Here is a 13,320-nt window from a genome sequence, read left to right as displayed (position 1 = left end):
AAACTGCAGGAGGCAGTGGAAGACAGGAGTGCCTGGTGTGCTATGATCCATACGGTCACAAAGAGTTGGACACGACTAAACGACTCAACAAGACATACAGGCCAAACCAGTTTCCCATTGTTCAGGAAATCATATGGGAGATGAGCCATTAACCAAAGACAAAGAAAAGGTAATGAACTCTTACAAAACCTAGGAAGAAGCCAGGAGATGAGGACCTTTCCCTCAGCACTGAGCTAGTTAACAGGACAAAGGCCAAATTTGGAAGGAGAATAGTTGTTTAGAATGGCAGTTTGGCTGGGAAGTGAGCTGAGAGAGAGAGAAAACGGCCGTCCATTAAACACAGCAAGCTGGAGCAGAGGGTCAGAGAGCCATGGCTGATTTGTGCTGACATCCAAGACTGTGGCCATGGAAGAAGCAAGAACCTCTTGGAGCCCCTCCATCATAGGCTCAGGTTGTATATATGTATAAATCATATATCCTAAAGCAGTGGTTCCCAACAGGTGGTCCGGGGACCCCCAGGGGTCCGCGAGCTATGCCAGAGGGGTCTGCAAGATGCTATTAGAACAAAAAATATATTAAATATATTTCGTATGATAACAGATTTTTTGTTTTGGCCGCTTCCTGCATGAGCAGAGTCTAGCGCAAAACTAGAATTAGATAGAGGCAGTAGTTCTGCTGTATGCCGTTAGGTGGCGCTTTACAAACACTACTGTTTTGCAAAGAGGCAGCGCGCGCATTCTACTAATGCTCACCTCCCCAAGATGCTTTGCGCGCGTCGGCTTCATTTGTGCGCAGGTACCCTGTCTTCTCCATTCCCCTCCCTCCTCCCTGGCGCGAGCTGCCTCTTTGCAAAACAGTAGTGTTTGTTAACAGAGCGTTTTTCGCGGAAGCTACAGTTCGCGTAGTTAAAAATGGACTGTTGGTTAAAAAGTGGTTCGTTAAAACGACAAAGGCCTACAGATGAAGAGGAAGAACTGTAAAAAACGTATAAATATAAAATATAAAAAGACTCTTAATTTGGCTCTCACTTTTTAATTTTAGGATTAGGAATTAATGGGGGTCCTTGTCACAATAGCGGCTCGATGAGGGGTCCTCGAGAAAATTTTGTTGGGAACCCCTGTCCTAAAGAAACCACCATCTCTGTCGTGCCTCCTTTCCAAAAGGAAACAGGAACCCTGTGTCAGCTCCCGGAATCCCTGGAATCTCACACTGCTCAGAGATTGGGATGGCAGGCAACAGTATGGTACTTTGACATTGAATGGCTGTAGCCAGTATGGCATAATGGTTAGAGTGTCAGACTAGGACCTGTGAGATCAGGGTTCAAATCCCCACTCAGCCATGAAGCTCATTGGGCAACCTTAGGCCAACCACTGTCTCTGAGCCTAGCCTACCTTTCAGGGTTGTTGTGAGGATGAAATGGGGAGGCGGGGAACCATGTAACCCCCCCCCCCCGAGATCCTTGGAAGAAAAGATGGGATACAAATGCAATAAATAATGTAATGAATTAGGTCTCTCTGCTTCGAATCCTCCTCCTTCTCTTCCTTTTGTGCCCAGGACAAGATTTGCTCAAGGGCTGCTCGCTTGTTTTCAGGAACGCTAATATTGCCAAACAAATATAACATGTCTGGGAAATGTGGTTTCGGCTTTCTCTGACACGGACGGAGTTGACGTGCCAAATTACGCCACTCAAACGCAGCCCCCAATGTGCAAATCCTCTGCCGCGCTTGCAAATGAAGCATTGTCTACTGAAGACAGCGGCTCATTAATTTCCGAGATAGGTTCAAAAGCGAAGTGGAGAATTTCACAGCAAGGCTGTCAGTTATAAGCAACACACACACACACACACACACACACACACACACACACACTTTCCACCTCGCCCTGAGAAAATGTGCCATTCTTGGACCTTATTGGAAAGGTTGCAGCTGTACCCTTTATAGTTATAAGCCGGGAGTTCAAAAGACATTGGGGAAACCCGTGATTTGAATTGTTGTTGTTTAGTTGTTTAGTCGTGTCCGACTCTTCGTGACCCCATGGACCAGAGCACGCCAGGCACTCCTGTCTTCCACTGCCTCCCGCAATTTGGTCAAACTCATGTTCGTAGCTTCGAGAACACTGTCCAACCATCTCGTCCTCTGTCATCCTCTTCTCCTTGTGCCCTCCATCTTTCCCAACATCAGGGTCTTTTCCAGGGAGTCTTCTCTTCTCATGAGGTGGCCAAAGTATTGGAGCCTCAGCTTCAGGATCTGTCCTTCCAGTGAGCACTCAGGGCTGATTTCCTTCAGAATGGATAAGTCTGATCTTCTTGCAGTCCATGGGACTCTCAAGAGTCTCCTCCAGCACCATAATTCAAAGCATCAATTCTTCGGCGATCAGCCTTCTTTATGGTCCACCTCTCACTTCCATACATCACTACTGGGAAAACCATAGCTTTAACTATACAGACCTTTGTCGACAAGGTGATGTCTCTGCTTTTTAAGATGCTGTCTAGGTTTGTCATTGCTTTTCTCCCAAGAAGCAGGTGTCTTTTAATTTCGTGACTGCTGTCACCATCTGCAGTGATCAAGGAGCCCAAGAAAGTAAAATCTCTCACTGCCTCCATTTCTTCCCCTTCTATTTGCCAGGAGGTGATGGGACCAGTGGCCATGATCTTGGTTTTTTTGATGTTGAGCTTCAGACCATATTTTGCACTCTCCTCTTTCACCCTCATTAAAATGTTCTTTAATTCCTCCTCACTTTCTCCTCTCACTTTCTCCTCTCACTTTCTCCTCACTTCTGCCATCAAGGTTGTGTCGTCTGCATATCTGAGGTTGTTGATATTTCTTCCGGCAATCTTAATTCCAGCTTGGGATTCATCTAGTCCAGCCTTTCGCATGATGAATTCTGCATATAAGTTAAATAAGCAGGGAGACAATATACAACCTTGTCGTACTCCTTTCCCAATTTTGAACCAATCAGTTGTTCCATATCCAGTTCTAACTGTAGTGATTTGAATAGAGATCCCTTTAAAATCAAAAGGGACAGAATGGGGACATTAGGAAGAATAATGTTAACCAGACCTATTTTTCTAAAAAAAGAGGTGCCGGTTCCGGAACTCACCAGGAGAACACCTTCCTCGTTCTCTTAGAATGGCAAGGACCTGAGAGTTGCCGTAACGTTCCGGCAAGTTCTGCCCCCCCCAAAAAAAAACCCTAGTGTTAACAAAGTACCGGGGTGAAGAAGGAAAAAGAAACATCTACCCACCCCTGAAGCATGGACAGCTGTAAACATGTGTTTGTGTAATTAACAAGAATAAGCTGTTTAAAGGGGATTACGCCTCCTTAAAGCCAGAGCCATATGCCGACTGAGGGTGAAAGGTGCATTTCAGTTAATATCAGATCGTTTTGGAGCTGGGAGCAAGAGGGGGGGGGCAGGCAGGCAACAAGACCCTGCTCTTTCTGCCGCAGAACTTGCTGGCCGGCCCAATGAAAATGGATTGGATATAACAGCCTGTAACCCAGGAATCTGAAAGAGCACGCTTAATAATTTTATTAATTACCATGGGGCAGGCTTAGTGTGGTTTACAGTAATTATGTGAAACTCCAGGCTCTGCTCCCCGAGAGCAGGGAGGGGATAAACTGGGGCCAAGGGAAATGTTGAAGGGAGCCCTAGGAAGCGTTGTCAACTCTTGTTTTTTGACACCCGTGCTCCCCTACTTGAGCTTCCACTGCTGATTTATGCACAAATCCGATGGCATCATAAAACATTGCCTCTTTTTTATCTTCTGTTGTTGTTGTTGTTGTTGTTGTTGTTGTTGTTGTTGTTGTCGTCAATATTTTTATATCCCACCAAGGAACTCAAGGTGAGTGAGTTGTGCCCTGCATGTTTAGATCCCTGAAAGAAAGGGGATTTAAATAATAATAATTTTATAAGTTGTGTGTCTTTGTTTCTCAATTTTAGGGTTGCCATGTTTCAAAAGGAAATCCCAAAAGTTGTTGAGCTTTTTTACAAAAATGCAAAAAATACGCAATTTTTTTGCATTGTGACTTGCGGTTATTTTTATTGATCATAGTTTAGTAATTATTTATTGTAATTGTTAAGAGTGAATTTCTGTTTATTATTTGCTGATGTTTTGAGAGTTAATTTTATTGTGCACTATTATGTTCTAATAGATTATTGAATATTACTCTATCTGATATATAAGTCATTCCATTTTCAAGTTACGTTTTATTTTGACTTTTCGCATTGGATCAGATTACAGTGGTACCTCGGTTTAAGTACACAATTGGTTCCGGAGGTCTGTACTTAACCTGAAGCGTACTTATCCTGAAGCGAACTTTCCCATTGAAAATAATGGAAAGTGGATTAATCTGTTCCAGACGGGTCCGCGGAGTACTCAACCTGAAGCGTACTTAACCTGAAGCAAACTTTCCCATTGAAAGTAATGGAAAGTGGATTAATCCATTCCAGACGGGTCCACGGAGTACTTAAACTGAAAGTACTCAAACCAAGGCGTACTTAAACTGAGGTATGACTGTATTATGAGGTGTATGTTCTTCGTTGTATATTCTGTTGCTGTAAACCGACTTGTGTATAGTGATATAGAAAGGTAGTATACAAATTAAAAGTGAAATGAAATGGCATACATGATTCTCTCTGTCTCCGTCTTATCCTCACAACGACCCTGTGAGGTAGGTCAGACTGAAATACAGTAACTGGCCCAAAGGTCACCACTCTTCAGGGCTGAGTGGCTATTTGAACCCTTGTTTCCCAGGCCCTAGTCCAGGCTAGCAGGCTAACCACTATGCCACACTTCATCCCTGAGACAAATCTCATTTCCTGGTAGCTGTCACTCACTTTGTGCTACAGGGAAAGGACTAGACTTTTGTCCTAATGAAGAAACTAATTAACTTTGGTTAGTTTTGTTTAACTTTTTTTTTCTTACCCGGAAGATCTCTGTTCCCCTGCGACTTCCTTCCTACTAGATGGCAACGAGCGTTTTTCTCTTTATAATTAAAGGCGATATCCTCAAACTGCTTTGGAAGACAATTGTCATCTCTTCTGCTAGACTTCAATGTTTCCTACGTGTCCATCATCGCAAGGCACGGCACTCCCTTTGGTAAAAAAAAAAAATCACACCCCTTCTGGGCATTAGGGAACTGATAAAACTTAGAAAGTTGGCATGACATGAGTCAGTCATCTGTGTTGGGAAATGGGGGGGACCTATTTCCTAATTGAGGGCCGGAGTCCCTTCTGAGCAACATTCTGAGGGCCACATGCTGGTGGTGGGCGGAGCCAGGGGCAAACATGGGCGGAGCAAAGAATATTCATTTCTCTTTGGCACAGTAGGCTAGCTTCTGTAGGAACACACCCTTCTCTCTCCCCTGCATCCAGACAAACAAGAGTTCAAGAATGCATCCCAGCCTGGCAAAAACACTCAAGAAATGTGTGAAGCAGTGCCAGTGAGGAGGGTGGACAGAGTAGAGTTCTGAGCGACTAGGCAGGAAGACTGCATTTGGCCCCTAGGTTTGCCCATCTTCCACCCCTGATCTATGTGATTGTTTATTTGCAGACCACTTTTCATTTCAAAGTCGTCCCAAGGCAATATTGTGGGCTCTGACCAGCAGTAAAGGTAAAGGTAAATGGACCCCTGACCATTAGGTCCAGTCGTAACCGACTCTGGGATTGCGCGCTCATCTCACATTATTGGCCGAGGGAACCGGCGTATAGCTTCCAGGTCATGTGGCTAGCATGACAAAGCCGCTTCTGCAAATCAGAGCAGCACATGGAAACGCCGTTTACCTTCCCGCTGTAGCGGTTCCTATTTATCTACTTGCACTTTGACGTGCTTTCGAACTGCTAGGTTGGCAGGAGCTGGGACCAAGCAACGGGAGCTCACCCCGTCACAGGGATTCGAACTGCCGACCTTCTGATCGGCAAGCCCTAGGCTCACTGGTTTAACCCACAGTGCCACCTGGGTCCCCCCTGACCAGCAGTAGCCCTCTCCAATATTTGGGCAGGTTTTGAGAACTTGGACAATTTGCTTTTCAGCTGTCTTGTGCTATCCGTGTTCCGAAATGCTTAGCATTTGGGACATACGGTTACAAAAGTTGGGTGCCTCCCCCTCTCTCTGCCAAGTGCTGGCAAGAGCCCAGGGCGTCCCCAGCACTCACTCAGGGTTGGTCTTCCTTTGGAGAACTGAGAACTGAGACACGGCAGAGACTGTCATAGCTGTAAGGAATCATGGTTTATTCCCCTATTTACACCTTCAGTCTGCATGGAGGGAATACAACAGATCTTAGAGCATGGTCATTTCAAGAGGGGTTAGTTCCCCACAGCAGGGCAGCTGTGGAGTCCAAGGCATCTCTCCCAGCCAGCCTTCAGCCAGCCTCCCCAAGTCTTCCTTCTTCTTCGCAGATGCCCTTGCTCAAAAACTCTTCAGAGGTTGAGATGGTTGGACAGTGTTCTCGGAGCTACCAACATGAGTCTGACCAAACTGTGGGAGGCAGTGGAAGACAGGAGCATAGCTGCCAAGTACCTCGTTTTTCCCAGGAAACCCCCGTATTTTCTTACCGTTTCCCACAGATGTCCCGAATGGCAAAATACCCCATATTCACCCGGATTACAGAGCTCCTGCCAGCGGCCATGTTCTTCTGGTGCCGCGCCAGCGCCAGAAGTCACTTCTACGCACTTCTGGACATGCGTAGAAGCAACTTCCGATGCCGCTGTGCCCATTTCCAAAATGTCCGCAACGCCAGAAGTCGCTTCTACACATGTCCGGAATTGCGTAGAAACGACTTCTGGCGCTGTGGACATTTTGAAATGGGCACAGTGGCATTGGAAGTCACTTCTACGCATGTCCAGAAGTGCTTAGAAGCGACTTCCAGTGCCGCAGCACTGCTGATCCCGGTTTTTAAAATTCGGTCCTTGGCACCTATGGACAGAAGTGTCTGGCGTGCTCTGGGCCATGGGGTCACGAAGAGTCGGACACAACTAAACGACTAAACAACAACAAGACCAGCCAGGCTGGTTTGCATAAGCCAGTCCAGGGATTCCTTGTCTGGCATAGTCCTGCAGCTTGTACTTCCATCCATATCCCAAGTAATCAAAATCCTACAATTTATCAAATTCTAGGGTAGGGGGTGGTCCCCCCTCCCCCCAAAAAAAACACAGTGGTTGACAAGCTCCTCTTTCATGGCGATTGGGTGGCTGTAAGATGCTGAAGATGGGGACCCTAAGGCAGGAATAGTAATGGTTCTTTGACTTCTCATGACCACAGACCACTACAGTATACCACTGCCTGCAGGGCGCCAGGGTGCCGGGCCAACAGGAGGGCGTTGCGCGGCAAAGCCGCACGGAAGCCATGCTGCGTGCTGCGCCCGCCCACCAGGGTGGGGGTGCCAAAGCGATCTCCGCGTCACAGCGCCACGGCGCCCGACCGGCTTGAGACGGCCCTGTATGATGTATCTATGATGTATGCATGATGCTTCACCAAAGGTGTTTATGGGGAAAAGGGAAAACTTATAAAAGAGGGAGCACCCCTTTGTTTGGGGCTTCTTCCTGCTTCTTCCATGTGGTGGGTGGAAGTCCTGTTGCAACAGTCTTTTGAATAAAGGTCAGGCCTACAGGCTGCTGTTTTGCTCCTATACTCCTGGCTGGTGTCTTTGTTTGAAAAACATAAAGAGAAGAAGAGAAGAGTTTGGATTTGATATCCCGCTTTATCACTACCCAAAGGAGTCTCAAAGCGGCTAACAATCTCCTTTCCCCTCCTCCCCCCACAACAGACACCCTGTGAGGTGAGTGGGGCTGAGAGACTTCGAAGAAGTGTGACTAGCCCAAGGTCACCCAGCAGCTGCATGTGGAGGAGCGGAGACGCGAACCCGGCTTCCCAGATTACGAGTCTACCGCTCTTAACCACTACACCACACTGTAGCAAACACGTAGGCTAATAGTACACTAACAATATTTATATAACACTATTGAACTGTTTCTTAATTCACAATCAAAAATTTCGGCAAAGTTCTGTAGAGGATATTAACTTTGGGAGTCGTTTAGCCTCAAAATTCAGTGATTCTTTACAGTCAAATACTAATTTGATCATTTCCTTTCATGGAATATCTACTTGACTCTTATTAGTCCATGACTCCATGTACATACTGTATGTTTTCTGATTGTGAATCAAGAAACAGTTCGATAGTGTTATATAAATATTGTTAGTATACTATTAGCCTACGTGTTGTTTTATGTTTGTCAGATTGTTCTGTTTTGCAACGCAGGGGATTTTGTTGTTGTTGCATGGTGTCTTTGGCAATCCAAGTGAGCCCAAGGATTTTCCTATGACACTGTGGTTCACATGAGCTCTTGACTCCCTTGAACATAGGAACTGTGCTGGTCCTGGGGGTTACCCAAGAGGGGAAGTCCAAGTCCGGTCCATGGCTCATAGGTTCAGGGTAGAGACAGTCCAAAGAAGCCGAGGCTGGGAGCAGGGCAGGGTGTCAGGTGAGGTCAGGAACAGGGACGAAGTCCAGGAACTAAGGCAGGTCAGGATCGCAGGCAGGGAAGCAAGACAGGAACACTGGCAGGATCTAGCAACCAACAATGTTGCTCCCACAACCTAGGGTGGGGTTTGGCCGCCTTTCATCTAGAACGGGGTAATGGACGGCCCCGATCCCCTGGCCACTCACTTCCTCGCCTCGCCTGGAGGCGAGCACTCCTCCTGTGAGTACTCAGGTCCCTCCTTCTATCAGCCCCGAAGTCTCTGCAGCTCAGGAGATGCCGGTGGGTTACTCTGCAGTGTTTCTCAACCAGTGTGCCTCCAGATGTTTTGGGACTACAACTCCCATCATTCCTGACCACTGGTCTTGCTAGCTAGGGATGATGGGAGTTGTAGTCCCAAAACATCTGGAGGCACACTGGTTGAGAAACACTGGGTTACTGGACCTCAGCCCCAGCCAGCAGTGAGCCAGCTGCTGGTGACGACCCGGCTGATGGCAACGAGGTATTCCCTGCATCTGGAACCAAGGCAGGCTCAGGCCCCAGACTCGGCTCAGCTGACGCTTGTTGCAGGGGAGGCTAAGCAGACTGAGGCTCCTCGAGATCAGGCCCCAAACTCGGTTCAGCCGACGTCCCAGGCAGAGGGTCTGGTGCAAGCTGCGATTCCTCCGGCTCTGAGTCTGAGCCCGAGTCCCAGGCCATCACAGGAACACAGGAAGCTGCCTTACAATGAGTCGAGACGATTGGTCCATCTAGCTCAGTACTGTCCACACTGACTGGCAGCAGCTTTCCAGAATTCCAGGCAGGATCATCTCCCAGCCCTACCTGGAGATGCTGAGGAACAAAGCTGGGACCTTTACCACCGAGCTATGGGCCTTCCGTAAAATAGTGAATGGCATGGGATCGTTCTCTTCCCAGCAGAACTCTTTCTCTTTCACAGAATACTGAACAATAAACGTACAATGATGAATAGCAATTACGTGCCCTTAGCAGGCTATTAGTCTCTTCCCCGCCCCCCCACACACATCATGTACGTGTTTGAGGAGATTATCCACGATTTAGGATTACCGCTGTTGTTCTCTGCATTTAATTCTGCCTTCTATGCACCTATGCGAGGGAGGCCTCCCTGCCCCACACGCAATCTGGATTTTCGTGACATTATGATTATGATTATGATTATTTTTATTTTTTATTTTACCCTAACCCTCCATCGGCACAGATACAGGACTCCAAAGGAGCGCAGCCACGCTGTAAAATAAACAGCGCAACCCCGCAAAATGTATGCCACCACACAAATAACAGCCGCTAAAAATAAAAAAGACAATGGGCTAGAGACAATAATCAGCTTACCAAAAAAAATTGAAATGGGAGGTCAAAGAAACAAGCTGTAACTGGGGGCTGAGATGATGCCAACTTGGGCGCTAGCAGTACCTGTGGGGGAGGGTGTGTACACCTGGTTCCCTCACAACTGTGTGTGGGGGTCTAGGCTCCAATTGGTTTCACTCATTCAAAACATTCCAGGGAGTTTCCTGGCTACAATAGCTAATGTTACTCTAGGCTGCAGCAGCAGAAGTATAGCGTCCAGATCAAGGGAAGTAATAGTGCCACTTCATTCTGCCTTGGTCAGACCACACGTGGAATGTTATGTACAGTACTTGCCGCCACATTTTAAGGAGAATGTTGACAAGCTGGAAGGTGTACAGTCTGAGGAGTGCGACCAAGATGATCCAGGGTCTGGAAACCAAAACGTGAGGGAGCTGGGTATGTTTAGCCTGGGTAAGAGGAGACTTGAGAGGAGATATGATTGCCATCTTTGAATATCTAAAGGGCATAGTTGCCAAGTTCCAGATTGAAAAATCCGGGATCAGCAGCACCGCGGCACCGGAAATCGCTTCTACACACCTCCGGACATGCATAGAAGTGACTTCTGGCGCTGCAAACATTTTGGAAATGGGCAGAGCGGCATTGGAAGTCGCTTCTATGCATGTCCAGAAGTGCTTAGAAGCGACTTCCGGTGCCAGCACGGCACCAGAAGAACATGGCCACCGGCAGGAGCTCCGTAATCCGGGGGAATACGGGGTATTTTGCCATTCGGGACACCTGCGGGAAACGGTAAGAAAATACGGGGGTTTCCCGGGGAAAACAGGGTACTTGGCAGCTATGCTAAAGGGCTGTCACATGGAAGATGGAAAACGCGGAACCATTGGCTTCAAGTTGCAAGGAAGCAGATTCCTACTAAACACCAGGACAACATTTCTGGCAGTAAGAGCTGTTTGACCTTGGAACAGACTCAGGAGGCCAAGCCTAGCTGTCAGGAACTGGGCAGAGGAGGAGTGGTGGAGATTGTCAGGAAACGGCCTACTTACGAGTAGGACCCTGGCAGAGACACGTGCCCAGCTGGCATGTTCTCCCCCTCCTAGGCGATCGTTCAGGAGCTTCATAAACATTCTCCAGCCCGAACATCACAGCGACTGGTGCCAGAAGACACCGCAGAGGTTGCGCAGTAGTGTAACAGAACTCAGTAGCACAGCATCTTGGCTAAACTACTTTATTTACATAGAAACACACTCGGAGCTCTTCATTATGGCTCCCTCTCTCTCTAGCATCACACAGCAAAGAGAAAGAACAAAGGAACAACAGTTCCACTTAGGAACACAGTAAGACAAACATCCTGTCTACGTCACTTCCACTCTGTGGAATGAAAACACATACAGTCATATGACAGACAACAAGCTTATGACTGCATATGGGCAGTGAATCTCCCAACAGAGATGACCTCCCCAGCCTGACCCTTCCAGAGAAGAAGACCATTCAGAATTACAACGGATTTGAGGGAGGTCACAGCTCAGAGGCAGATGAGGGGGAAAGCTGGGAAATAAGGGGAGAGGAGGAAGAGGACGAGGAAGCACCAGGGGAGCGACAGCTGATGGACTAAGTGTCTTTAGAAACCATTCCAGACACACACCCTCTCCCAGAACCTGGCGGGCATTGAAAGTAGGAGAGCAAAGACCGCAAAGGCAGAGGGCACTTTCCAGCACCCATAGCCATGACTCATGAGAAAGTGGGAGAGACGGAGGGGGTGGAGATTCACTCAGAGCAACGCCATTGTTCCGAGTGGCTGCATTCCCAAGCCTCTCTCTGTGAATATTGAATAAAAGCAGATGGTAAGGACTTTTCCTTGTCTTGTCCGTTCTTGGCAGCCTGCTGTGGGGGTTGGTACGTCTGCCGCCTGACACTAGCGAGCACAGCAACTCATCCCAGTAAATCTTGCCCCAAGGAGGCAGTCGTGAAGACTGAAGCTTTCCCACAGTCGCTGAAGCCACTTCTCTGCATCCAGCCATTCCATGACACTAACAGAGAGTTTGGAGGAGCCCTTGAACACATACAACTCAGGGGCATGTTCAGCTTTTGCCTCTAGGACAGCTGGCTGCATCTACGATGCTTGGACAGTGTTGTATGGACATGGGAGAGGTTGGGAGAGGGTAATGACTCCAGCACAGCAAGCCGAGTCGCCAGCTTTCAGAGCTAAATACACAGAGATGCAGGCAGCGACAGAGACATCGTGACAACTCCAGAACAATGGGGAAACTTGGCAGATAACATGACTGCATCGCAGATAGCACGAGACAGCTGGGAGCACATTTTTTTAAAATGTGCTCCCACACATGCACCAGGAGGACCCATCTCTAATACAGCCCACCTGCCGCCCTATGTCTCCAATGTCTTAATTTAAGCATTCAATAAAGACGTATTAAAGCTGGTCTCACTCTCCTGAGGTCTTCGTGGGCTCTCAGAGGAGCAGTCCCCCCTCCTCTGTCATGCCGTCCTATCAAAATTACACAAGCAATTAAGTCGTAATTAGCCTCTTTTGGCAAAAAGGCATCTGAGACTTAAGCTTACACGGTTGCTCTTAATGACTGCTCATCACCGGCGCTGCGGAAAATTAATCATGTATTTGGCTTAATTAATTAGCTGATCCCTTTGCCAGCAACAGGGTGGGTGTGGAAGCAATACCAGATACCACGTGATCCCGGATAGAGCTGCCTGGAAGGCACACGGAGGTTTCATGTGGACTAGCATCTTCATTATTATTTATTAAACTTGCATATCTCCCTATACCTGTAGATCTTACGCTGTTTATGGAAAGCTGGGATCTACTAATGGACCTCTGGCCGATTTGGGGCGTAGAACCAAGGGTCTGTTCATTTCTGAAGTGGGAGGATTAGCAAAGAATGTTAGACATTGCTGCATAAAGCCAACATTATATTCTAGAATCAATGAAGACTGACTACTAGTTTTTTCTGTGGTCATTGTTGTTGATGATGTTACTGCCCCTGGAAAGCATTTCTTGAGAAACTGGTTTCATTCCTAACTTAGGTCCCATTTATCTGTGAGATCACCTTACCCCTATATATGCCCACTCAGCCACTTTGATCTGTGGAACTGGCACTGTTAGCAGCTGCTGCATAATACCCGTTCCACATTTGTAAGAAATCAATCTTTTAGGGAGACAGCACTCGGGATTCTATGGAATTCCCTGCTTACCGACATCAGGCAGGCACATTCGCTGTACCCCTTTCAGTGTCTGCTAAAAACAGTTTTGTTTAGATAAGCCTAGATGTAGTGCGCTTTAGTCTGTTTTTAGTTTATTGCTGGTTTTAATTTTTTTTAATGTTTAGTCGTTTTCAGCTGGCTTTGCCAATGACTTAGAACCATAGAAGTCCGCTCACCTTCCCCGGTGGGCAGTTGCCGGGGGGGGGCACCCGGGACTTCTCAGTGACCCGGCTGAAGGGCAGAGGGATGCCACCCGCATCATCGGGACTCCCGCCTCCTCGCCGGATCTCCCAG

The 13,320-nt window shown here is 47.6% G+C and overlaps 1 long non-coding RNA gene across 3 annotated transcripts; it reads left to right on the top strand.

The window, feature by feature from the left end:
• Window positions 1-290: 290 nt before the first annotated feature.
• Window positions 291-12,227, top strand: LOC148683712 (uncharacterized). 3 transcript variants are annotated; one of them, XR_015946757.1, is made up of 4 exons: window positions 291-451; window positions 4,999-5,098; window positions 5,374-5,533; window positions 11,673-12,227. It is a non-coding gene; the product is annotated as an uncharacterized LOC148683712 (long non-coding RNA). The 3 variants fall into 3 exon arrangements; XR_015946756.1 differs by lacking the exon at window positions 11,673-12,227 and adding an exon at window positions 7,259-7,614; XR_015946758.1 differs by lacking the exon at window positions 11,673-12,227 and adding an exon at window positions 7,259-7,614 and having other exon boundaries at window positions 4,932-5,098.
• The last annotated feature ends 1,093 nt before the right edge of the window (window positions 12,228-13,320 follow it).

This window comes from Zootoca vivipara, chromosome 13 (assembly GCF_965207765.1).
Source record: "Zootoca vivipara chromosome 13, rZooViv2.hap1.1, whole genome shotgun sequence".
NCBI classification, from domain to species: Eukaryota; Metazoa; Chordata; class Lepidosauria; order Squamata; family Lacertidae; genus Zootoca; species Zootoca vivipara.
This window is presented reverse-complemented; position numbering and strand designations above follow the sequence as displayed.